Below are 25,727 nucleotides of genomic sequence, written 5' to 3' on the forward strand. Positions count from 1 at the left end.
TTTTTCTAGTGGAGGAAAATACCATGATGGCAATCCCTTGTCAAAGCTGGTAGCGCCTGTTGCATGTATTAATTGATGGAATCCCGATGACTGAGCAAAGAAAAGATAAATATATATCTCTGTGCAATTTAAACATTAAGCCAGTGGTGTCTGCTGACAAGGGAGCAGACACACTAACCTTACTTAAGCGATCACCACAGCTCCCCATTCTGTGGCTGAACTTGCTGTGCGTGTGACAATCACATCTTCAGAGATGAGACATGAATTGGGGTCCCACAGACTGCAAGAGGCCATGAGGTACATTGAGTAGAAGAGACATTTCTGACAGAATGGCAGGAGTATTAGGGGCTACACTACCTTTTTTCTCAGCGAGAACTCAGTCTCACACAGAAGAGTTGTCATACTTGAAGCTTTTAATGAGCTTTTTATCTTTATCCTGAGCTGGCTCTAGTTGGATGTTTATTACATTTTTTAGGCTGCAAATAAAAAATAATAAAATGTATTTTGTCAGAAAATATAGGTTCATATGTTCTCTCCCTTTCTGGCAAAACATAAAAACTGCATCTAGGCAAAATGTGAAAAAAGGGTAGGCCTAATGAAGTCATAAAGTCCAGCTACGAGATATTTCCTCTCCTTCACAGCTTAAAAATATGAAAAGCAGATCTATGGAATGTCTCTAGGAAAGCCATAAATTCCTCAGAATTTTGTTATTTATTTATTTTATCTTGTGGAATGTATATTTCAATTCTGATTTTTTTCCTTAATTGCGGTATATATTATAGATATTCTCAAGCAAGTATGTCCATGTACACAGAATGAGCTAAGTTCTGAAACCCTTCAGCAGGCAAATTTTAAATCACTCTTACAGCTGAGTGATTTGCTTTAACTGACTGATAACCGTGCAGCATCTAGCTCATTTCATGTGACAAGATACCACAAGCTCAGTCTAGTGCTTCTTAATTAAAGATCTTAAATTACTGCCACGCTTTCCTTGTCTGGTCTAGTCATTTGAACATGATGGAGGAATTAGCTTACTGAAATATCAAAACAGCAAGCAATATAATATGTGAATTCCTAAAAATATATGAGTAGAGATTTCACATTTGTTTTGACTGTATTGTCAGAATTTTATATTCAAGAACCGACTACATCCCTCATTAGCAGATTTCTAGGTTTTACTACACAGTAAAACCATCTTCACTCATACATAAGTATCTAATTCCCTAATGAGTTCTACAGATAATAGCTAGTTACTTGATTTCCCAACAGACCTTAACGAAGTGCTAATAGCCAAGAGATTATCTCTTCTAGCCATTCACATAGCGAAGGGCAAACGCAGTAGCAGGAGATGCAGGTGTGCCATGTAATAGGGTAGATGCATAGTTTTAAAAAGGATCGTAATTATGAGGGAGGGAAACCCAAAGAGTTTCACAACCGTGTCATGAAGAAAGGACCTGGATAAAGAGATATCGAAAATGATAGTCAGACATACTGCAAAAGAACTTCTGCTTATCACTTCACTAATTATTTTCTCATATCTGGAGCTAACTGAGAGTTTCTGAGCTGGCTGCAGAAAAGAAAAAAACAGAACTTAAGATCTGTCTAACATGTGTCCCCCTGTCTTAGCCGTAACACTGGACAGCATCCCTCAGAGACACATGGCTTTAGAACGTGCCTTGGGCTCCAGACACAGACTACTAAACCACAGATGAATCAGCTGTGATTCAGATCATTCACAGATGATCCTCTCATCAGAGGATCTGATGAGAGTTGCACCATGAGAACTTTAGGACAAAACGTGAATTACTTCAATTTGCTCTGAAACACTGTCCTGTTAATTACAGTGGTTCAGGAACTTCTGCACAAACACCTCAGAAATGTCTCCTGCATATTGAAAGTACAAGCTGGGACAATGTATTCTCAGTAGAATCACGATAAGCTGCTCTTTCTTGAGTCAGAGCCACGAGTGAGTCCATTTCCTCCCCTCCTGATATTACACCACAGTAACATAGTACACGTGAATGGAATGCATATTACTCTACATTAAATTACTAAGTAGATAAATCACATCAATTAACCTGAGTTACTATTTTCTATTTCATTAAAAATGTGTATTTTTATTATTAAGACTGTCTGGTGCATATCTATATAATGATTACAAGGGCCACAATTATTCTTTCATGTAATATTAATCATAACTGGTATATCATAGGAATGCAAAATTGATAGGAAGTCATAGTATAGTTTAGACAGGAGATTACATCTGTCTAAGTTAATATATATTTTAAAAAATAGCCAATAATCTGAAAGGTTCGGTGATGTTTAAACTTTAAAAATCAAGCACAGAAACTGCACTGATTAGAACATATTATTGTCAGTCAGTTATTAATCAAAATTACCTGTTTCTGTCCCAAAAGGAGAAGCTGGAATATTTGTACTTACACAAAGCTGAAGGAATCACACATTTCTAAAGGCTTCTCCACATTTAATGTAGTGGAATTAGCAAGTGCTGCTTCTGGCCTTTTTAAATCCCTTACTTCATTTGATTATCTCTGCTTGTACCTTGAGGACATTCTTTGCTGTTAAAATTACAAACTGAAGTGTTCTGAGAAGAGGAGCCAATACCATGCAACTGCATCTTGAAGGGATTGTGTGTTTGCTTATTCCGTGAAACATAATTTAGTTCTAAGCAGTGCTTCATGCACTTTAGCTAATGGTTTTCACGAGTCCTAAATGACCTCTCTAAGTCTTCCATGGGTTGTCCTTGTAGCCTCTAGGGGACAATGCTACGCATCAGGGAAGAAACAGTTCGGAAAATTATGCTGTTTCATCTGGTGTTTATTAAGTTTCTGAACACGTATGAGAATAGCAAGGTATTTTTCCCCAGATTGCATTGACCTATGTGTCATATAGGTAGACCAACACAGATCCTGTGAAGGAGAGTACAGCTCATATGAGCAGCATTAATAGGCTGGGCTGAATGGCAGCAATGGCAAAGTAATGAACTGCATACATCATGGGCTCTGATGCCAGTTTCTTTTATTTCCATGAAGCTGCTTAATGAGATTTTTCATGCATAAAATTAATTTTTGCCCTATTCTATCAGCTTCCAGCACTAAAGGATTTACTTACAAATTTGTCAGATTTTATTTATATTTGCAATAAAAGGGATCAGAATCATAATGAATGCTTTCATTGATAATGACAGGAAACACAAAAGAACTAAGGAAAACACAGAGACCACTTTCAGTTATGTTTAGAAAGTGTGCATGAGATGCTACTCAAAAAATACATGGAACTCCGTCCAGACAGAGAAGTCATATTTCCAAGATAGAGATTTTGAATGCTGTCCAGTCATCCATGTCAAGATAAAACCAAAGCTACTAACAGCTAGCTCCATTCATTGCAGGCAAAAATCACCTGTGTCAATCTCTTTGAAGTTTATGCTGCTGTCCTTAACACAGCAATGATAGGTGATTGCCTTGGGCAGTCAGGCCAGTTATTCACAAACACTGTACCTTTCCTTCTGAAGGAGGAATTCAAAAGAATCTACAGCTGTGCACCACCATTTTTGCAGGAAAATGGTGAAGACTGAAATGGAGAAGGAGCAGGATGTTGTGCTCTTTTCAGTAATACAAAAAAAATACATAAAGAATTTTTTTTAGCCCTGGTAATGTTTATAGTTAGAAAAATATTCTTCTCTTTGCTAATCAAATTTGCATGAATTATTAGATGGATTTAAAAAAAAAAAAAAAAAAAAAAAAGAAAACTAAACTACAATTTTCATAGTAACGAGTGTCCTACAGCTCAAAAGTCTCCATTTACAGTGTCAGATGGAACTGCAAAGGCTACACACAAGAATGACTTAATCAGAGGTCACCAGCAGAAAAAGGATAGTGTGCCCCTTTATACAGTTAACATCTTTCCCTAGTAGGGCAGACATATCCATGCTACTTTCATTAAAATAGCAGAAGTAACAATAGCAGTGCTAAGGAAACAACACTGGCTTCAGACAGTTTTGTGAAAGGAAATGACCACAGAGCAAGAAATTCAGCTACATGTGACAGCCTTACCAGTTTTCCCAGGCTTTGGCCAGGGAGAACATACTGGATACCCATTTAGTGATAGTTGTAATATTACATAGTTTCCTCTTCCGTTCTCAAAACTCTGTCTTATGGAAGTTACTGTTAGGGAAACAGAAAACAAAATGAAAGAAATTCATTAGGTATTCTTCCAAATTAGGGCACCAAATGACTTTGATCAAATAAATTAATCTTTTATTTTGGGCACAGGAAAAACACCCACTTTGGTTGCAAGCCAGATGTCATAACTAGAAAGTTTGTTTTAGGATCATTGGATACAATCTGAGGTGCTCAAGATGAAGCATAGGATGATAGGTTTGCTTTTTTTCCCTCCCCCCTGCTAGTTACCATTTTAATATAATCACTGGAGGCAGTTTATGAAAATGTGAATGTATAAAACAATCTGAATGCTTTGAATTAGATACAAGGAGTGGAGGAGGAGCAAGATCAAATTCCACCTGCCTGGCAAGTATAGGTAGTGCAATGGCACCTGCACAGTATTTATGACTCTTTTGCTCACTCCTTTTTGCGGCCATATGGATGATCACAAAAAAACAGAGGACACTGAATACTGCTCATCCTTTTACTTTCACTTGAGACTCATCATATATCTGCAGCTTTATTTCTGCTTCTCTCACTAGGAGGAAGCAGATACATTTCTGAATAAATTCACTCAGAGTTGAAACAAACTAATACACAAGAGCATGCAAAACACCTGCTTTAAAAGGCTCATTTAGAGAAAATTACAGCAAATTATTTCAAAAAAAGTATGAGATGATTTAAATGGATGAGATTTTCTGCCCTTTATCTTTGTAGCTAGAATGGAAACAATAAAAATAAACATTCTCCCAAGAATCCTATTTCTGTGCAAATATGTTCAACAGCCAATCCTCATGAAACTGAATTACTTGATAAACATATCTCCACATTCACATTGAATGGTGATGTTTATAAAATGAATCATTAGGATCTTGAAGAATTCTGACAGGCTCCCCTGCTGGTCTTAATGGTTATATGCACATAAAGAGCAAGACAAATCAAATAATACTGAATCGGGTCAATGATGTAAAAAGCTAATGACTGCAAATGTATAAAATGATGCCTTTTAATATTATATAAAAGTTATCCTGTTAAGAATCAGAAAGAAATAAGTATTTCAAACACCTACTGGGCATGATCCTGTAGTTCCATATTTCCTAAGACAAGTAGTTCCAAATTTGCTTGTAGATGCGTTTCCTAAGGAAATACAAAATAAATAAATAAACAAATGTTTGAAATGGTATTTTTCTCTCATGGGGAAAGTAATCCACCCTGAGTTGCTGCTTCAATCACCTTCAACCTTCCAGTGGGATAGCTAGGTAATAAGTATCCACTTTGCAGTCAGGACAAAACCAAACTCATCTGAAGATCAGTATCATCTGTCCCATTGCATAGGAAATCACATACGTACATGGCAGTACAGTGTAAAGTTTATTCTTTGACATCACTGAATCTACTCTCCCTCTAACAGTGAGCCAGACTTTGGTAAACAGAACCCTGATCAACATTAAACCAAAACCATCTTTCAGTGATAAATATGCCATCAAATATATTACATTCAATGAAATGACTTCAGTGTCACAAAGAGGCTGATGTGATTTGCAGTGAGCATAAAGGAGAACCATGAAAACAGATAATATCACAATAAAAATATTTCCAGCTTTGCACTGAGTATGTATTTTGTGATTGCAAAACCGTTTGATAAAACTTCAGTAAACAAGAACATCAACACAGGAATGTGAGGTTTCTGAATATTGTTGTGAATATTGTACAAAGACAGTGACACCCATTCATCATGAAAAGCATAAGACATAGATCAGACAGATTATAAATAAGTAGGCTGTTCTGAAAGTAATGCTTCATAATTATTTCCATGTAAACTACAACAGATACAAAGAGTACAATAAGAGTATTTGATAGAGCAAATTCTTAGCTCCAAAGCACAATTTTTGAACTTATGTAGCTATTCAGCATGCAGTAACAAAACTTACTTACTCTTAACTTATGAACTGGAGGGGATGAGACACTGAGCTAAGAATTTGGGGCATACCAATGTAAAACTTGATAGAATCTCATTTTGCTTGGACTGCATCCAAGCCAAACACAATGCCCCTAGAGTGAAAGATCAAGACATAAACTGTGCTTTAAAAGCTGTTAACACAGGATGCCTGGTAAACATCCAAGAGTATCTTTCAGGAACAAGGCCAGCTACACAACCTTGTCCATCACTTGCATGAAGAAAGTACTATGTTGTAAATATTAGATGCCTAGAGAAGGAAGGAAATTGCTTTCTGAAAAGGTTAATAAAATATGATAATAGATTGTTCCACAGAATCAGAGAGTTTCTGTTAATCAACTTCAAAGTCATTTGAAATGTAGAAAGATATCAAGAGCTGGAAAATGGGGTTCTTTTCTGTGTTTGTGAATTGGATGTGAATGGCAAATATCTGGCAAAACTCCAGATACACTGGAACCAGCTGTAAAAGCAATTCAGGCATGTAGTGGCCATCGGCATGAACCTACATTGACACAGGCCTGGCTGCACAGAACGGAGTCATCAAAAGTCACAGAAATACATTCCTTTAATGTCTTTTCTGTAGTTAAACAGGATTAATATTAAAAGTTACTTGGAAACAGATGTACTTCTAAAATTGAACTATTTTACGTACATCTAAGTTAAATACAAAGAGAGAGATCAATACTTCCCATGCATAGACAGAAACTTCAGCTCAACAGTAGCTATTTCTATCTGCATAATGGCTGTATGAAATAAACTATATTTTGAGCTTTTACTGAGTGCCTACCAACATAAAGTTATGATTTTTACTTGCATATAGTCAAAATCTCACTGTTTCCCTAGACAGGAACAGAAAAAATTTCTTTCAAAGTATGCATAATATAATGTTGCTGTATCATCTCTCACACTGTTAGGAAGACTAACTATAATGATGCTGCATTTTCATACCCAAGGACTGCACTAATTTAGAAATGTAAGATGTAAGAAACGCATGAACGAACAACAAAGAGCCTATTTTAATACCTAAGGCCTCATTACCTTGCCAAAATGTATATGGCAACATTATTATGATTGAGATAGGATTTTAATAGTAAATTTTGAAGCAGGACTGAAACATTCTATTCCTGAAGGTAATGACTAAAGACCAAGATAGATTTAAGCATTGTGTAACCAACAAACTTTGTTATATATTGCACCAAACAATGTAGCTTCTACTACATGAACATTCAATGTCATTTTTATTATGCTGGTTCTTTGATTTATTGACTGCATCTTATGAAGAAATCAACAGTCAGGTGCATAGTATGATGACAGTCAATAATTCTAGAAGAGGGGAAAGATAAGAGAGGGCTTCAAAAGTGATAAATCTTGAAAAAAACTTTAAGAGTGAGTACACTGCATTTCTAAAATAAATATTGTTTTTGCTGCAATAAGTTTATGCAGATGCCCATCACCACAGCTACAAAGCCAGAGTTTCAGCATATTAAGCTGAGCAAGTTCCTACTTAAAAACAGAAAAGACAAATCATGTCAGTGATATCATGTAAATGATATCAAGTCTTGTATTATGTCATGATTATATATGTCATGATTATAGTGCTGAAGACAATAAAATAAAAACACAGTAGTAGTTATCATTTGTTGCCATAAGCAGAAACTCCACTGTAAGCAACAAAAAATTATTGTAACACATTATTTTTTCCCATTTTCACACCCAAGTATGAATCCTCTCAGCCTCACTGTAGAATCTTCAAAGTAAAACTTGTCTCTTTTGAAGTGAGTGCAGTGAAGTCTCAATGGAATTGAGAAGTTTTCATGCCACCCTTTTTTTCTTCCTTTCCCCATCTCTTAGTCCTTATAAATACCAGAAAAATAGTATTGATTCACAGGAATGCTAACCAAGATTTTGAAGCTCATATAGACTCAGAAGACTTGGTTGTTTGCTTAGAACCTTCACTTCTCCCAGACTAATGTTTTTCTTTCTCATTTTCTGATTAGCTGGCTTCCTTCTGTGTCCAACAATTCGATCTCTGAATTGCTAGTTTTTTCTTTCTCTATAGATGCTCCATTTCTTTAGACTTTTGTGTTTTTTAGAAAAAAAAGAAAGAAAGAAAGACCAACAAGTACGTTTTTCTACCTGTTTTCCTTATTTTCTCCTTTAGTTTTGCATACAAGTTTGCAAATAATTCAAAACTAAACCATATGAACAAAGAGGCTGACATGTTCCAGAGGAGTAGCACTAAGGCTTATCTAGCCTTGAAGAAAAAGGGAGAATACAGTGAGTATACGTAAAAGTCAGGAATTTAAATACAATTCTGAAATCTAGAAGATCAATTTACTTCCATACAACTTTTTTCCTACATAACTGAAGAGCAAAAAATACACACACAAACTGGAGATATATTTTCCCTAAAAACTCAGCTCAAAGTCATGGCACTGAGTACATGAGCAATGTTCTCGTTCAATTTAGCAAGTTGGAGTTATATTGCTAAGTATTCTAGATGTACTGGAGCAGGGAAATGGCAAACAGCATCTTAATGAATCACTCCAGGCACACCTTGCAGCCTATCTAAATAGAGATGATGCTTAACAAACTGTGTAACATAATATTTTTAAAAAGGAAAAAAGAAAAGAGTAGGCCATGGTCAGTATCTTTCATTTAATTTAACCTACGCTACAAAACAAATAAATGAAAACTCCTCCCTCAAACAAACAACTAATATCAAAGAAACAAGAATTAGTTGATGTAAAACAAATAGCCTAAATATATATTTTTAAATGAACTTTTATTTTAGCAGTGTTATACAATGAAGAGAGGGAGACATTTGTTTTTCCTGTATGTTCAAGCAAGAGGTTTCTTCTCCATCCCAGACTCAACATGCAAGTGACAGAAAGTGAAGTGCCAACAAATTTGATCAGAATGTGAATGCTGCCTTGTCGACGGTTTACGGGCTGGTCTGGCCCGGTTCCGTGACTAGTGGGGCGGAGGGATTTCGCAAAATCCGTGCCTCAGGAAAGGGAAACAGGGAACCCCAAAACAATTAAAAACAGGAGGAGAAACAAACTAATTTACTAAATATAGTATCAGAATGTAAGATAACACACTACAATACAATATAAATCAAAAATAACTGAGAGAAATACTGTCTGAGAGCCAAAGGCCTTACACTAATACTGAAGCCTTGCGTGCAGTTGGGAGCAGCAGCAGCAAGCTGATCCAACAGGAAACATGGCGAGATGAGAAGAGGGGCGAGTCAGATGACCTGTGCCCTTATATCTGTTCCCTTGAGCAGGAATGATAACAGTACTCGAAAAGGCTCTTGGGGAACGTAGTTCTTCTTCTCTTCCAAACAGGTGCCCAGAACTAAAGCATTTGCTCTTTAACTCCCAGTACACTGCATGATGTTGTGATGTGGAATACTGATAACCAAAAATCATAAAACCATGACATGCCTTCACACACTTTGTCCAAGTGCCCTGTCAATAGGTAAAGTGCACAGCAGTGGCAAAGTGGAGATTTTCTGAAAATATCAAGTCCTGTAGAAGATAACAGGCACCTTGTTACAGTAGTCATGAATAGCATTTCAAGAAATGTGGAATCCAGTTCACAGCAGCTATTACTATATTAAAGTATGTGTTCATATGTTTTGTTACAAATATTTTTATTACAAATCTGTATGCTATATGCATACTGTCACTCCTTGCTATGTGTTCGACGTGCTCTGGCCCTTCTCCTTCACAGTCTCTCCAGCCTTGTAAGCTTGAAGAGTTTTTGCTTAGTCAAATTTTCATATTTCAGTTTGGTTAAACAATTTCTGTTTTTAAGCATAGTCTTCTCAAAATGACACTATACCAATTCTCCCCAGGTATTTAAGCAACGTTTCTGTCTCCACTGAATACTCTGCATACAGTTAGTTTTCTTTTGCTTTCTTTCTTATGAGGCAAAAATCAGGCAGATAATTAGTTGTTATTTCCTCATAGCTGTATATTTCAAGAACATACTCCTTGAACACAGGGGTAAAACAGGAACAAAACTAACTGCTCACAATAGTTTTAGTCTTTTTTCAAACATCATAAAAGCAAGAAAGGATTGTCCCATCATTGATGATACAAACATTACTTTTTTCTCAGAGAAGTAATTTTGCTTGTAATGCAAGTTCTTAGTATTCAGACCAGTTAACAACTCAAAATAACAACATAGTGTCATTGCTAAAGTTGGATACAGAAACTCTTGTTTTTAGATTTTATTTCTTATTACAACATTCCTTTTTCTTTTTCCAGTCTAGGTAAGTAATCTCCTTACATGGAAATCTGCAGATAACACTGCATTACCTCAGCAAATAACCACACTAGATAAAGCACCTGAATAACTAACTCAGTGCAGTCATACTAGATAGAACAATTTGATTCAGATTTCAGTTCATTTCCATTAGTACAAACCATGCTTGCAGTCAGGAATTGACAACACTCCTAATGAGAGAATGTGGTAACTTAAATGTACAAACATGTTTCAGTGAATGTCCTCTCCCTATAAGAGGATGTGAAACAGGAGGATGCACTGCTTCTACATATTTCCTGAACAAACATGGGTTTTAAAAACTGTCTTTAGGAAGTGCTCTCCAGGTCAAGGTGGCTGGCAATGTATTATTCTAGGATCAGTTTCTCTAGATGGGAAGGAATTACTTGAGTCACTGAAGTGTAATTTGCATAATTTCACTCTAACTTGGGACAAGTTAGAATAGAGGATATGAGTTCTTGTCTCAGTATCAAAGAGTATATTTTTAGTTCTTCCTTTAGAAAACATACTGACACTGAATTTCTCTCACTTTACATAGCAGAGTCCTCTACACTGCTTAAAGAAAGAGAACAAGGATAGTGGACTAAAATGCTGGGATTAGTTTTTTTTTCCAAATTCCTTCTGCCTAGATTTTCTTATTTAAATATCAACGCATCACTGATAGCTAAGGTTCCTCTTTCACAGTATACATGCTAAGTTTCTTCCCACAGAAAATCATGTAATGAATGGCATTTTTCTTTTTTAATTTCTGCCACAGTACTTTAATTTCCAGGTTAAGTGATGATACACCCCAAAAGTATTTCACCCAGGATTGTATAGCACAGAAGTTAACCAAAGGAACTTGGCATCTAATTACTTATACTTTCCAAAAGAATTTAGCAGAGCACAGTATTAAATGAAATTTAAATGCAAAAACTGTCAGTGGCTAGAGGACAGATATCTCATGGAAAACTGAATAGTAATACACTAGTCAAAGGTTTCAATTTTCTAACTTTTTATTAAATGAAGGATTTTCTCTTAAAACTACTGGATAAATTCTGTTTTTCTCAAGGTGCACCTGATTTGATATTGTTGTTTCTGTTGTCTAAACTGCATGAGGATTCATCAACTGACAGCAAAAACTGTATTTCCTTATCTAACGTTATTCTTAAACTGCTACATTTATATTTGCCCTGCCCTAAAACTTATGTTTTCCACAAGAAAAATAGTTTTCTCATACACTCATGGTTATACTTCAGGGTTATAACTGATCCTGTGAGAAGATACTTGACTTTTGCTGCACTGTCTGTCTCAGCAGACAATCTCAGTTGCAAACGGAGACATCAGTCCAGTTTTCAAGTATCATCAGTAGTTGCAAAAAGCAATAAAGCTTTCTAGGTCTCATCATTCTTTGTTTCAGTGACCAGGAAATATTTGTGAGGAATGCATGGACAAAGATTTGGATACTTGGCTGTACTGTTGAATTGTATCTTACAACAGAAGCTGAGGAAAAAAATGCCAACAAGAACCTCTGTAAGAGTTAGGCAGGAAAAATGGCACCTGGAAAGACTGAAGATCAAAGGATAGCCAAATAGGATTCTAGTGATGAGGCCAGTGTGGTCAATGGCAAATAGTTGATATATCATTAGTTACATATCACCCACGGATTTGCTCTGGTACCTGCTGAAAGTGCAAAAGAAAAGGCCTCCATAGAACTTTTAGTGTGCTGTTCATCACTGTCATCAAAGTTCTGTGAAGTTTCACACCCTTCAAATCATCATCAGCTTTAGTTCTTCCTCTCATGTACATCTTTGCTTACAACCTGCCATAGAATCATAGAACCACAGAATTGCTCAGGTTGGAGAAGACCTTAGAGATCATCAAGTCCAACCACAACCTAATCATGGCAAATCAATCTGGATGTTTCAATTGCACTCAGCATCACCAAATCTCAAAATGCTTTCTAAGTATTAATCCAGAAGAGGGTATTTGGGAGATGGTAACAATTTCTTCAATTCTAATGAAATGGTTGCAAACACCGCACATATCTTTGTGGTTTAAAAGGTAAGAAATAAAAATGAGGTCCACCAAAATATTTTTAAAATTTATGCTTGAACTTGATTTGATGATCCAGATGCTGTGTGAATTTTGTAACAATGAAAACCATTCTACTCTGTATCTGTGTTCCTACTAACTTTGAACAGCCAAGAAATCTGGCAAAAAAAAAACATTTAATTTCTGATCAATTCAGAATGCTGAAACACTTTTAGTACTTTTCTTTCAACATGGAAGATATTTACACTAGAGGTAGCAATAATGATAATGTACCTGTAAGTGGGTTTTGTTGTTGTTGTTGTTTTGTGTGTTTGTGTGTGTGTGTGTGTGCTTTTCATTTTTATATCTTTGATTAAAGAAATAAATTTGAAGTTTGGTACAGACTTGACTACAGTACAGACAAATGGTTTAAACCAACAGTTAAATATACTGGCATATTTACGAGACACTTTGCGCTATCTTGTCATTAACATTCATACATACACAAAACCTGAAGAGGATAACATTAACATTCCAAACGATGCAGTGACTTCTATATGTGATGTCAAGCTTGAATGAACTTTTATTTTAACCCTCTCAGTTGCATTAATAATGTGACTTGTAATTTAATTGTAATCTTAGTTAGATAAAGAACTATCTTGTTTATTTAAAAAGTTTTATTTGAAATGTTGGCATCCAAAATCAAAAAGTGACCATCCCTATGTACCTAATACAGTGAAAATATTATTTAAACACATTTGGTTGCATACTCTGTAACATACCAGCAACATAAAGGAACCAAAGTTATATTGTATTTAACTGCTCTTAAAACATCAACAACTTTTTCTTTAAACTCAGGCTCATTTCTCAGGAAAGCTTTCATTCTCCTTTCATAGAAATGAAAGCCTTGTGAAAGATTGGTCTTTAAAAATGGAATAATTACTAAACTAACCCAAATGAAAAAAAAAAGAAGAAAAAGAAAAAAAAGAACATTCGGGCTGTTACATGTAACTTAATTTTATATAATCAAAATTAAGTTAAATAAACATAGGCACATCTCCTGATATTTCAACGCAATCTGTCTAATTTAATATTTTGGGTGCTTTTAACAAGGCTGCAATGAGTGCAAGAAGTTTTATTTTTCTTTAGACTTCAGTAAATGAACTGCCTCATGCACTCACTTTCTGCACAGTTTTTCTTGAGCTTAGTTGGAGTAGTAACAGTTGTAACACATGGAAGCCTGAGAAATGCATTGGACAAAATAGAGAAAAGCTTTTCAAGCCTGTGTAGGCTGCACTGGTGATCCTTCCAATAAGTGCTGTTGCTCAGGGCTAGAACAACATGGGACTGCCAGCTTACTTCATACAGCCATATATGTGAGAAGATTGTAGTGATTTGGAGTAATCTTCTCATAAAATCTAAATTTAAAACTTCTCAAAGGTGTTTCTCACAGTTAAAATAGGTATTATAGCACATTGTACTCATTTATCCTGTGCAGAACTAGGAAAAGGATCCTGTGAAGTTATCACAGTGTTTGAGCAGAATTAGGAGCAAAGTGGAAGGCCTAACAGTAAAACAAAGAATGTCATGTTGAAACTGTGGTCTGGAAAAGTTTACACGTGAGACTCAATAATGTATTACAGCAAAAAATTCAAACTGTATCACAGATTGAAGACTTTCTATTCTTCCACCTGCAGATATTGTACAGTAACTAGAAGAGTCCTGAAGCTTTGTCAAAAGTTAATTCTATCGTAATAAAATCTGTCAATGGAGTTGAATTAAATTCTAAGACAAGATTAGCAGTAATATCTGACTAAATCTTTCACCTTGAGGACCACACTACACCAAGAGCTATTATGTTGAAGTGAGCTGTCTATGGGGACATTCTGTTTTGTTTTTCTTCATTTTAATTTTTGCTGAAGCCTCTGAAAAACAGTAGCATAAAGCAGGAGCACAAGTTATCATCAGACATCTTCCATTAATATACAAAACATACAATGAATTTAATAGTATTCATTTGTCTAGATGCTCCATGGTAAATTCTTGTCACAATCTACATAGCCATTTGCTGCACATTCATGTATCAACACACTCCAAAAAGCTTGCATACACATTCTAAAAATCCTTCTTCAAATCTGCAAGCAGAGAAAAACAGTAACAACAAAATGATTTTCTTTCCCAAGGAATTGGATGGGAATTACAATAAAATCACTTCAATTCCTTTCTTTGCTTTAGATTCAGATATGTCAAAACTCAGCATTCATCTTGGTTGTTCCCCTCCTGTGTTTTCTTGCAGCAGTATGCACATTCCCTTTATTCTTCCCACAGAAAGTCAGATTCTATCTTTACGAGGACACAACAAGGTAGAGGGAGTGAATCAGATCCACCAGCCAGCTGTCTCTGATACACAGGGGTCTGAGGCAGGAGGGAAGGGAGCTGTGACTCTATAATCCATCCAGGTGTGTACATTTTCCAATGGGTCTAGTGCTCAGAGAAGATCTGATGGACCTGCATCCACCATCACTTGTCCAGTGTGCACAAGGCCTCACTTTCTATGAAACACTTCACCAATGCGTGCCTGCCATACCACTAAATGCATCAGGATTTCCTTCTCATTGCAGAATCTAGATTGTGAAGTAAAGTGGAAGATTAAAGATTTTCTTTTACTTGCTAGGTAGCCTGATCAGTTCTAAACATAGTGCTTAGGAAGCTTCCCTGCAACTTTCATTTGTCAGAATTCCCTACGTATAGTTGCAGATTTTTGTGAAAGATAATGAACTCTGGAATCTTCACAGTGCCTCACTGTGATGGTTCCAGCCCTTATTCCACATCACTACATCATGATTAATATATCATAGAATCACAGAATCATAGAATCACAAGGTTGGAAAGGACCTACAAGATCATCTAGTCCAACCGTCCTTTTATCACGATTACTACCACTAAGCTACTAAACTGTATCTCATAGCATCTCATCCAGATGCCTCTTGAACACTTCCAGGGATGGTGATTCCACCACCTCCCTGGGCAGGCCATCCCAGTGCCTGACCACTCCTTGAGAGAAAAGGTTTTTCCTTATATCTAATCTAAATCTCCTCTGGAGAACCTTGTGTCCTTTTTCTCAGGTCCTAAATAGAATCACAGAATCACATATACAAACAAATTATAATTAACATCCATTAAACACACACACACACACACACTTATATACATGGAATTACTGATTGCACTCCCCCAACATCAAATTCCCTTGTTGTACACACTGAACCTCCCCATTAGTCTGTATTACCCACCAAGTGGACCCATGTCATTATGCAAAAAAAGTTCCACTGAGAGGTTTGTCCTTTCTAGAAGCTGGAAAGACCAAAACTGCTTCTCCCAGCATGCTCTTTACATGTAATTCAGGAACCTTATCTCCCTCTACAGTATGTAGGAAGTTGGACTGGGAAGGACCATCTCTATTGGTTGATCCTCAAGTATTGGCCAACCAGGTGGCTTCTGCCAAATGCTTCTCCCAGTGCTTAAATGTTCTGCCACCCTTTGCTTTCAACATAATTTTTATAAGCCCATTGTATCATCCAATTTTACCAGAAGCTGGTGCGTGACAGGGGACATGATAAATCCACTCAATGCCATGATCTTTGGCCCAAGTATTTACAAGAGAATTTTTGAAGTAAGTCCCATTATCTGACTCAATTCTTTCTGGAGTACCATGTTGCCACAGGACTTGCTCCTCAAGACCTGATATGGTGTTTCGGGCGGTAGCATGGGGTACAGCATATGTTTCAAGCCACCCATTGGTAGCCTCCACCGTGGTAAACACATAACACTCACCATTGCAGGTTAGTGGCAAGGTGATATAATCAACCTGCCACGCCTCCCCATATTTATAGTTTTGTCATTGCCCTTCCTCCCAGAAAGGTTTCATCCTCTTCACTTGTTTAATAGTGGCACATGTTTCACAGTCATGAATAAGCTGTGCAGTAGTGTCCACAGTCCACCCTTCCGTCTCTAGTCTGCTTATATGTTGCAATCTCTTCCTTGATGGCCCAGGGTTTCATGGACACATTGAGCTAGAAATAATAAACCCTTGTGTTGCCAGCCCAAATCTACTTGAGCCGCTTCAATTTTAGCAACTAGATCTACCTGATGGTTATTTTGTTGTTCTTCGGTAGCCCAACTCTTGGGCACATGAGCATCTACAGGGCACACTTTTAGAACCACATTCTCTATTCAGGGAGCAGTGCCTCTCAACAGTCCAACAGCCCAAATAAATTTACCTCTTCACTGCCAGTTGTTTTGTTCCCACTGCTGTAACCACCCCCATGAGGCATTTGCCACCGACCATGAGTTAGTAAAAAGATAACGCATTGGTCACCTCTCCCATTCAGCAACATCTAAGGCCAGCTGGACAGCCTTTACCCCTGCAAATTGGCTCAATTCTCCTTTTCCTTTGAAGGCCTCTGCAACTTACTGTGTAGAATTCCATACTGCAGCATTCTATCTGCGGTGCTTCCCCACAGTGTGACTTGATCCATCTGTAAACAGGGCATATTTCTTTTCATTTTCTGATACTTCATTGTATGGTGGGGCCTCTTTAGCACGTGTTACTTCTTCTCCTGGTGATGTTCCAAACTTTTTATCTTCAGGACAGTCCACTTCACTTCTAAGATTCCTGAATGACTGAGGTTCCCCATTTGAGCTCCTCATGTAATCAATGCAATTCACTTATTGCAAGTGGCATCAATAGCATGATGGGTGGAGGGAACTCTTCCTTTAAATATCCAGTTTAACACCTGCAGTCGAAGTGCTTAGAAGGATCTGCATTTCAGTACTGATTACTTCAGAAGTAGCTCAAACTCCCTCATACATGGCTAGTATCTCCTCCTCAATTGGAGTGTAGCACTCTTCAGACCACCTACACTCTAATCCAAAATTCAAGGCCAAAGACTCCAAATGGGCCTCTATATCCAGCAGCAGTGTAGAGGATTCTTTTTACATCATGTACCACCCATACTGGCCCTAGGGCCAAGGCATGGGCTATCTCCTGTTCAATTTGCTCAAAAATCTGCTGCTGCTCAGGGCCCCAGGTAAATTTATTCTTCTTTTGCATCACCTGATGAAGGAAGCTTACAATGAGGCTTTAGTTTGGAACATGCACTCTCTGAAAACCTACTACACCCAGAAAAGATTGAGTTTCTTTCATACTAGTGGGCAGAGTCATAGCAGTAATTTTGTTGACCACATCCATTGGGATGTGAAGACATCCATCTTGGCATTTTGTATCTAGGAACTGAATTTCCTGTGCATGTCCTTTCATTTTGTTTTGCTTAATAGAGAGAAACTATCTTGCAGAAGGATTTGTCTTATTGTCTCTCCTTTCTTGAAAACTTCCTCTGCTGTATTGTCCCACACAATAACATTGTCAATATAGTTCAGGTGTTCAGGAACACTGCCCTGTTCCAGTGTTGTTTGGATCAATTCGTGGCAAATAGCCAGTCTACATTTCCACTCATGGGGTAAACGGTTCCAGGTATACTGAACACCCCTCCAAGTGAAATCAAACTGTGGCCTACATTCTGTGGCCAAAGGAATGGAGAAAAAAGATGTTAGCAATGTCAGTTGTGGCATGCCACTTCTGACTCCAATTCATACTGGAATTCTATCATGTCTGGTGCAGCAGCACTCAGTGGAGGGAGTGTGACTTCATTCAGGCCATGGTAGTCTATCATCAGCCTCCATTCTTCACTGGCTTTATGCACTGGCCATATGGGGCTATTAAAAGGTGAGTGAGTTTTGCTTATTGCTCCCTGACTCTCTCGTCAACGAATTAACTTATGAATGGGAAGCAAGGAATCCTGTTAGTGCAATACCACCATCTGTGCACTGTTTTTGTAGCAGTTGGTACTTGTTGCTCTTCCACTTTAGGAACCCCAAAACAGATGGATCTTAACATCTGCTTAACAACTTTTGTGTCTAAAGCAGCTATTCCAAAGGCCCATCAATACCCCGTTGTATCCTTAAAATACCCTCTTCTGAGGTAATTGATACCAAGCATATATGGAGCTCCTAGGCCAGTCACAAAAGGATGCTTTTGCAGTCTTTACCAGTGAGGCTTATTTCAGCCTCCAACACAGCCAACTCTTGGGAACCCCCAGTCACGCCAGAAATATAAATTGATTTTGTCCCTTTGTGACCCAAGGGCATTAGAGCGCACGGCGTGCCAGTGTCTACCAGTGCCATACATTTCTGTGTGTCAGATGTGACAGACCATTGAATCCTCACAGTCCAATACACTCTATTATCCCTTTCCCTGCACTGGCTGTGAGCAGGGCCCCTCTATTTGTTAGCTCTATTGTTCTTCTCCCGGGAGTCATGATCTGGGTCATTATGGCTTTTGCCGTGTCCCACAGCAACTGGAGTGATTAACTTCATGGAGGAGTTCGCCTTCGTGGTTGACCTGTTTTGCAGGTTTTTTTGCCTGTGCTCATTGTGCTGTTTATGCCACTTTTTTGTATCTTCTCCATGCTCACATAGGTAACTACACAAGGCAATACATGACATAGACTTACTATTGCCACTTGCCCGAGCAGTAAGACATCTGCTTTTAATAGGTGAGATACTGGATGATACAAGTAGGGAGAAAATCAATTTCAGTAGACTGTTTTGACGATTCTGATTCTTGTCATGTGTCTCTGATGCCACCACGGGTTTATCAGGCTCATCACAGTGAAGCAAGTTAGACAGTTTCTCCATCAGATCTTCCTGTTTACTCTCCATTCTAACCAGCCTTTCAGTTACTTTTGAAATGGCTGGAATATAAGCTTGTGGAGGAGCTAAATGTTTTTCAAAGTTATGAAATCTAATAATCATGAGTAAAGTTTTGTGACACTGGGGATGCCCATCTCTCTAAAGTCTCTCCACAATCCCTGCCACTCAGTATTCTCCGGCTCTGGGGAAGGCTTCCTCAAAATATTGTAAATAAAAACACTGAGTGAAATGATGAGGAGTACATTCAGGGAGAGACTGACAACATGATCATTGAGTGAGCATTCAAAAAATATACAAGGGATTCAAGGGAGAAACTGGAAGCCTGTTTAAAAATCACATGCTCTGTAAAATTAGTAAATCCCTCTGGGACGTAGCTTTCAATGTTCAAATCATACCAAACTGTATACAGACATCAAATAGGTGTTTCCACCAGTGTTTTTAATTTATTATATATAAATACAGCTCTACAGAGTAGAGTGGCAGACTTAATAAGGGCCCAATACATTTGAAGTCTTAAAAAGGGAAACACGATGGAATGTAATCTCTTGCTAAAGTGTTTTAAAAGAGAAAGAAAATCCATTGTTTCTTCTCCTTAAAAAAAAAAAAAGTTGGTGTAGAGGTCGCAGAAGGCTGGCAGTAAGCCCAGACTTCAAGGTCTTTTTTGCAGGCCTGCAATACAGATAACAGCTAAGCTTTCTAACAAAACTCTCCAAGAATACAGTTTCATTCTAAAAGTACATTTTTCATGGACAATACCACCAATAAAATGTTATGGTTCTGGTCTGGCTTGTCCTAGTTCTGTGACAAATGGGAAGGAGTGAACCATGGACCCACGCCCTGGAAAGGGGGGAAGGGAACAGATAGGGAGATGGGCCTAAAAACAAAAATAGTGGCAATGAGCTAAGGGAGAAAACTAATTTACGAAATACGATAGTGGAATGCAAGATAACACACTATAATACAACATGATTGGAATTGAAGCTGATAAATCAAACAAAATGAGAGAGTGTCCAAAATCAAAGGCCTTACTCTAATGCTGAAGATGAGACAGCTAGGGAGCACACATCACAGAGATGAGCAGAAAGAAAGAAAGGTAGACCCGTGACTCCCAATAAGTTTAATCTTTCCCTCTAAACAGAAAGTGGAAACAGAACAGTGAGGTTTCCTGGGATTGGTAGTTCATTCTGTCTATTCTGAGAACCAAATGCCTGGAACTATTGACAATCCACAGAAACAGAGCACTAACTCTTCAACTCCCAGTGCACTACATGATGTTACAATGTGGAATACGGATAACAAAAATCATAAATCCTTGACACTTGCTTATGTTATAATATAAGTAACTAACTCTATTATAATACAAGTAAATGAGAAAAAATACTTAAAAGTTGAAATTACCTTATATGACGCTTTCACACCAAGGAATGACATTACTTTGAATAGAAATCCTTGCTACAATTTTTAAATGTAGAATTATAGCCTTGCTTTTTAAAATAACCACTCACAGCATTACAAAAGCACAGTAATAACAGTAAAGCAGCGTAGTATCAGATAAAATTTCATTAATTTACTTTTATTGTCATATACAGGAATAACAAAGCATGTGACACAAAAAAAGGTTCTAAAAATGCCAATCTACGCAATCCCAATTTGCTGCAAATGGCAGCTCTAATTTTATCCACTTACGTAAATACATTAACATAATAAGATGTCATGTGATACAAGACAGAGTGGACTCGTGGCTCTGCGCTAGCAGACGCCAGGACAATCATGTTGACTCATACCTGCTTAAAGCTGACATTTGCTAGGTAGATGCTATTCTTTTCACCACATTGCTCCAAAACTATCTTTCCTGTCTCCACCTCTACTTGATGCATGCCTAGCAACCTGTATGATCAAAGAAAATGAAATATGATGTTCAGATACCTGCTTGAATAATATTGCTAATCAGCAGAGAAGCAAGTGAGAAAATGTTATGGAAAAAATGCTTTGAGTGCAAGAGAGACTTTTTATCATTCACCAGATCGATGAGGAATAAATTACACAGGCAGCTCAGAGAGTTAGCACATGAAATTTAGGGATCCTCACCACATTTCCACAGGACAGGGCTACAAGACAAGCAGAGTCTTAGGCCTGAAATATCAGTAACAGTGGCAGAAAAGGCCTGCATTTGACCTTCATCTATAATAATATACTGATAACAATAGGCAGCAGCAGATTCTCCTACCATGTCCTAGGACAATCTGTTACCGCTTCCTAGCCCTTTAAAAGGGAACATGAGATTCTGAATTTCAGCATCTGAGACTGAATTTTTAATCAGACAAGAAAAAGTATGGAGAAAGTCAGGTGATACTTACATGGACCCTGAAACATGTTATTCAGGCTCACTGGAACTCCTATCAGGGTAAAGATAAACAGTCAGACAAATAGAGGTGGCAGAAGTTAGCCCACAGGAAATTTCACTCATTTTGCAAAAGGCTTCTTAAAAAAAGCATTGGATACTACAAACTAAGGTTTGGAAACTAGATAGCTTTTATTTTATGTTTATGAAAGGAAGTATTATCACTTTAATTGAGGAAATGCTATCACAGTGTTTATTTGTTAAATAAAAACTGAGCTAGAAGCTTAAGCTATTGCTCACACCATCTGGAGTTTTCCATTTCCAGCTGATTACAGTCAAATCAAGTTACTGTATGCAACTTTATTGTCTCAAAAACAAACACATAGAATTGCAGAATCACAGAGTCATTAAGGTTGGAAAAGACTATTAAGATCATCTAGTCCAACCATTAACCCAACATCACCTTGCCTACTAACCGTGTCCCCAGGTGCTGAATGGACTTCAATATCCCATCAAAATAGCTAGGTATAGATATCCAGATCTCAATCTAACATCACCTAGTAAACTGCCATTTACAGACCTACTCAGTTTTATACAAACAGTGTAGGATGGCATTCAATTATTTGCAACATAACTCATGAGGAAAGAACCTGAAATACCTTCCTGATTAAAGCTGAAAAACCACACTCCCCTGATGGAAGACTGGGGAGACAGATATCGTAGTATGAAGAACATTACTACTAAGGTTAGAATACCCACAAGTATTCTAGCAGTATAAAGCCTACTGCATCCATGTTAAATGTTCTAGTAAGCCTACACTACCACAATTTTCATAAAGGCCAGGGAACTGAGAAGAAGGCTGGTATGTGAAGTATATGGAGTGGTATGGAGTGGTATGTGGAGTGGTATGTGTATGAACACCTCCATACCTGGAGGTGTTCAAGGCCAGGTTGGATGGGGCCCTGGGCAACCTGGTCTAGTAAATGGGGAAGTTGGTGGCCCTGCCTGGCAGGTGTGTTGGAAATTCATGATGCTTGAGGTCCCTTCCAACCCAGGCCATTCTGTGATTCTGTGATATTGAACAACCCCTTCAAATATAAGCAGTAATTGAAAGACTAGGTAGTAGAATTAAGTTAAATGTTACTCAAATTGAGTGAAGCTAAATGCTATTCAAATAAAAGAGTTTACTTACATTAAAAAAATGAAGTTGAATTGCTAAATATTGGAATAAATATACCATCAGCAATGTATGAAACAAAAGATTTGTTAGCTCCACTAACTATGAAAAATGTTCAAACAGTACTAGTGAAGTCCTAATACATCTCCTAATATAAAGGAGAAAAACTTCAAAAAATCATACTTCATATTTTTAGATTTAAGTATCTTTTAAAAGAATTCCTCTTTTAAAGTGCTCAATGTCTCTAAGATTTTTAAAAAGATAACTCCTTAGGAAAATTATACTGACTTTGAGGTTAAAATCCACAGAGAAGACCTAAAACAAGATTGTCTATGATGTTACTTGGTATTCCACCTCTAGATTCTATACACTGCAGTCCAACTTTTCTGCCATTTTCAGATGTCTTAGGGATTGTGAATACGCTATCTGATGTTTTTCTTCAAGAGCTAGTTATCTGTAATACTCCAGGAAACCACGAAATGCACCTGAAACACCATGCTAAGTATGTGTTTAGGAGAAGCCTTTCTTCTCAAGAACGGTAGCATGGCTGTCTATTCAAGGAAGTGCATATTGCTGTGAATGAGTCTCTGAGTAATCAGAAGTCGTGGTCTGAAGCAGTATGTATTAAGTGCTGCTGTCTTCCTTCACACTGTGTGATTTTCTCTGTCACATTTGTGCATCTGTTTCAATTGATTCTACAGAGCCTCAGTAACTGAAATAGCCATAAATGCAGCAGACATTCATTCCTCAATGGCACTGAAAAGCAGATAGTTTTGGTACTGGCAACTGTGCCTTACTCTACCTAGTAATGCAAATGCACCTGAAATCATTGAAAGAAAGAAAATTAACATAGCAGGAAAGCAAGTAGATACAAAGTAAATAATATTTTTCTTTGAAATAGAAAAGACTCCGTAGTTTCAACTCCTTTCACATTGTCTTCATATTTGACTGTTTTGCTCTTTCCTTTTCTTCCCTCCACTTATGAAAATAGGGAGCCATTCTGATACATAGGCAAAGGTAACAGGTAAGACCCCTTAGACATGTGATAAAGCCTTGCAAATGATCTCTTAGTCTGAAAAATACCTTTCACAGTGTTTAGAGAAACTTCAAAACTGGATCAGGATGAGATATCACGGCAGGGAATAAGTGCTTACTGACAGCAGAAAAAATGCACTTGCTCTTTAAAATAATTCATCCAATGTCTCTGATTTTGTTTTCTGTCTACCACAAAATTAAAGAAATTGTTAGCATAACCTTAAACAATTATTTGCAAAGAGATTTGAGATTAGGTTTCAAGATGATAAGCTAGTGATAAGATGATAAGAAATGATAACCAATCCCTGGGATTCTCTGCCTCCTACCTTTTTTCTTCAGTAGAGAAAGATCCTCTTTGTAATGTTTTATTCCCTCCTTCTAGTCCTCAGTAGTATCCAGGATATCCATGTACAGTATATTAAAGGTTGTTCCTGTGAATTACGGAGCACTTTCCACCCTGACCAAAACAAAAAAAGATTTATATTATGAAACCATTGCTGTCTGCATCTTGTATTTACTGTATTATCTGGAATAATGGAATATGTATCTCAAGTTTCTCTCGCTGTTAGATAGCACATAAAGGTCACAAAAGCTAAAGCCAAATTTAATAGAGAAACATCTCTACTGCTGAGTGGCTACTAGCTGCCTATAATAGCACCAATTTAATATCAGACCATGAAGCCAACTTACTAAGTTCCAACTTGGAGCAAATAAATAACCTTCAAATTATATTATTTTTACTGTATGAAATAAACCAATTTCATTTGATACTGTGGTAAAGAAGTCAGTCTTTTTCTAAGTCTGCTGTTTAAGGCTACAAGGAAAATATCTAGCTCCAATGTAATTCCAATAACAAAATCTGCTGTATCAAGCCAACTGTGGATTGTGTCAACCTGCTATATCAGATATAGCATAACATTATAAGCAAAAACATTAAACCATGAGATTACTCAGGCCTTAACTTATAGTAATTATTCCCTTGAAATCTATTTTGATAAGAAATTTTAACTTTCCTAAATGACAGAGGGACAATCCATGCTTTTTTTTCCTCCTTCTTTTTTTTTTTTTTTTTTTTAATATATATATGTAGTGTAAAGTTGGAATTATACTGGGGAAGACGAACAGACCTCACAAACTGATGTGCAGCCAGCAGGACACAGCTGTCAACCTTCTCCAGCCAGTTATACCTCATTATACTATAACTTCAATATGCCCTCTCTGCAGATGTGAGTGACAACATGAAATCTATGAACATCAAGAGTTTTGACTCTGCTTATTGTACAGGGAAACCAAAATCTATGAATCAAAATATACTAATGTCATGCATAAATGATGTGATGAATTTGTTGACGGTGTCTTAATTAATTTTCAACACGATAACTGAAATAGAAGACGCACTTTGGCATTAAGTATTTCACTAAGACACATCAACTTGGCCAGTGCACAGCAGTAACAGGACATTTGTGCTTTTGGCATCTGAACTGTTGTCTTAGGATAGAAGCAAATCTTGTTTCTAGACAAACTAGCTCATTCACAAATGGCACAAGAGTCTCCTTGTAATCTATGTAAACTATGGTGTTGCTTTCTGCAACAATGATGTTAGCCACCTGTGTTAGGCCTCTGCGCTCACTGACCAACAGCCTGATCAGGGCAAAATGACTGCAGACGCACACCAATATGATGAGCAGCAAAATGGCGTTTATTCACTACTAAACACAGCTTATATGCATTTTTACCTACATAACCATGATGTCATGTCCCACCCTGACTGATTCACACCAGATAACATTGTGCCTTATTTGGCCATTTCCACATTCTTTTCTCATCTTTCTTCTTCTCCTGTTTTCTCTGCATCAAGGTCAGCACGATAGCACTGTCTCTCTATGTTTAGGGAGAGGCCTGTCCCGTACATCCTGTATCCCCGCAAGACGCCTACAACACTACGGGATGATAACA

The 25,727-nt window shown here is 37.3% G+C and overlaps 1 long non-coding RNA gene across 1 annotated transcript in view; it reads right to left on the minus strand.

Annotated features, from left to right (window-relative positions):
- Positions 1-2,828: 2,828 nt before the first annotated feature.
- The window catches only part of LOC101749058, a 30,388-nt gene continuing 7,489 nt past the window's right edge, over positions 2,829-25,727 (minus strand). Inside the window, exons 3-6 of the long non-coding RNA XR_006932463.1 lie at positions 24,098-24,228; positions 21,576-21,614; positions 5,251-5,318; positions 2,829-4,184 (exon numbers count right to left, since the gene is read on the minus strand). This is a non-coding gene — a long non-coding RNA (uncharacterized LOC101749058). The remainder of the gene's footprint in view (positions 4,185-5,250; positions 5,319-21,575; positions 21,615-24,097; positions 24,229-25,727) is intronic.

This window comes from Gallus gallus, chromosome Z (assembly GCF_016699485.2).
Source record: "Gallus gallus isolate bGalGal1 chromosome Z, bGalGal1.mat.broiler.GRCg7b, whole genome shotgun sequence".
Classification (NCBI taxonomy): Eukaryota; Metazoa; Chordata; class Aves; order Galliformes; family Phasianidae; genus Gallus; species Gallus gallus.